The sequence below is a fragment of the Gavialis gangeticus genome, unplaced genomic scaffold (genome assembly GCF_001723915.1).
Source record: "Gavialis gangeticus isolate Ggan-Ray unplaced genomic scaffold, GavGan_comp1, whole genome shotgun sequence".
Lineage (NCBI taxonomy): Eukaryota > Metazoa > Chordata > Crocodylia > Gavialidae > Gavialis > Gavialis gangeticus.
The window spans coordinates 17,175,476-17,177,840 of record NW_017729034.1 but is presented as its reverse complement, the minus strand read 5'-3'; positions in this window follow the sequence as shown (position 1 = coordinate 17,177,840).

The window sequence follows — 2,365 nt, the reverse complement described above, 5'->3', positions numbered from 1 at the left end:
TATTTCAGCTAATTACACTGCAATCCTATAAAAAAAGTCATTAGAAAACTTGGAAAGAAAGTCTGTTACAGTAGTGCTAATTCCATCTCTCAAAGAGCACAGTGAATGTGTGCACTGATTAGTGTGGGTTTACATAGTTGCCTGACTATGTGTGGTTTTAGTGACTATTCAGTGCATGGGGCTGTAGGTCTTTGTGTCAGTATATATATCTCTGCTGGCCTTCAAGCTTATTATTGCCCAAAGTGTGTCTGCTGAAGTGAGTTGGAGCCCATGTGTTTAGTTGTTGGACTCTGAATGTTGTGTTTGTATTGAGCTATATCCTTAGGCAACTTAACACTGAGGTGCTCTGCTGTGACACAGGTTGGTGTGTGCATATTGTGACTCTCCGGGTCAGCCTCTCCATGGTTTGTTGTGGGTCAGTGTGTTGTAGTGTGTGGGGGTGTTAAAAACTTGTTGGAAACAAACACATGCCCTCAATCTGCTTTCTCTGATCTTTCTTCCCCTGCCTCCCTTCCCTACCTTTTTCTTCACTTTCTTCTGCCACCCCTACCATCTGCTTTGTCCTTTGGGCAGTCACCCTCAGCTGAGCAACAGACACTAAAACAACAAGGCCCTAAACTTAATTAAAATATATTTCACACCTGAGTTCCTGACATTTCTCTCTGCACATTATTTCCTGGGAGATGGGAACATACTGCAGGGAAAGTGGGGGAGTTCAAGGAAAACAGACAGCCAAAAGTAGTGACAAGCAAACAGTTTTGATGGAAATGATGCAATGAGGAGTTCACTCCCCATGACTCCTGCCTAAAAGACCCTCTTGCAGTTGTAGCTCATGGGCTATGTATGTGTATACCCAGCAAGATCCACAGAAGATAGCTGCAGAATATCTGAGGAGAGGATAGACATTTCCTCACACAGTCCTGTGCTATCCAAATTATCTTCCATGAGAAGATGATGCACAAGTGATTTCAGTCATGTTACCTGTCAGCATAAGAGGCATGGGAGCTATGAGTAGACCTCGCACTGGTTTACATGGTGATGGAGTGGGACCACAGGTCTATGGACAAGATAAAAAAGCAAAGCCAAAACAGGGATGAAGGACACTAAATGCATCTGAAGTCTTTCAATTGCATTGTTTCACAGAGGACCACATGCAACAACATGACAGAAAAACACCCTGGGCTCTAATTGCCCTATGAGAGGACTGAGAATGTCACCAAAGTTTAGCTCCCAGAAGATGGCATTCCCTTAAACATATTTTAGTGAAGGTAATGATTTGTTGTAATGGAGGAAATGCAGACTGAATTAAGGTGGTGACTGAATTTCCCCTCCTACCAAAGAGGAATCAATTTTCCTAGCCCTGTAGGGTCAAGTAAATGGTGCACCTGGAGTATGTGTTTGGCTTCTATATTCTTAAGATTATCCATTTTAAATAGTCTGTTTCTATCCCTCCTGATTGTTAAGTTTAACTTTCCCAATGTGATCTGAAACAAACAGAGACAAACTCCCTTATATCCCACTAATTGCAAGGGGCTGTTGCCTCTAAGGTCTAATATTAAAGTCTAAAGTCTAATAACTCGATATGTCAACAGCAATCTCACTGCTGATCTTTTGGTAGATATGTGAAGGGGCTGGTAATGCAGTTCATGGAGGAGGCTTGAAATTGCTGCAGGGAGGGAAGCAAAAAGGTGAGATGGAAAAGAAAAAGAATGGCAAAGTAAGAGGAAACAAATAGAATGGATTCTAAATGGCGGATACTATTTCTGAGTGAATGTGACAATAGGGCACTGAACAAATAATGGTAACTAATATTTTAGATCCTACACAGATGCCATAATTTACTCTTGATCTCTGCAAATTCCAATTCGTATCACTAGGGACCTGCTATGGATGGAAGTAGTTTTGGCTCAGTGGGCATGTCTATACAAGATACTACTGCACAGTTGTTATTGTGCATTTATTTAGTACTTAATGGCTATATCTATACAAGACGCTACTGCACAGTAGCTCATTGCTACTATGCAGTAGCATTGGGGGACGCTAACCATAACATAATGTTACTGCGCAGTGGTAACAAGCTACCGCGCAGTAGCGTCCACACATGGGTTTTTCTAATGCTACTGCGCAATAATGCCAGTTACTGAGCAGTCATTTAGTGCTTGGTTATGCATGGGCCGCCAACTGGCTGGAGGGTCACACCCAAACAGTGGTGGTGGATGGGTCATTTTCGACTAGGAGGGACGTGGGCAGTAGGGTTCCGCAGGGCTCAGTGCGGGCCCGAGGACTATTCAACATCTTCATCAGTGACTTGGCCGAGGGGGTAAAAAGCACCCTGTTCAAATTTGCTTATGACACTAAGATGTGG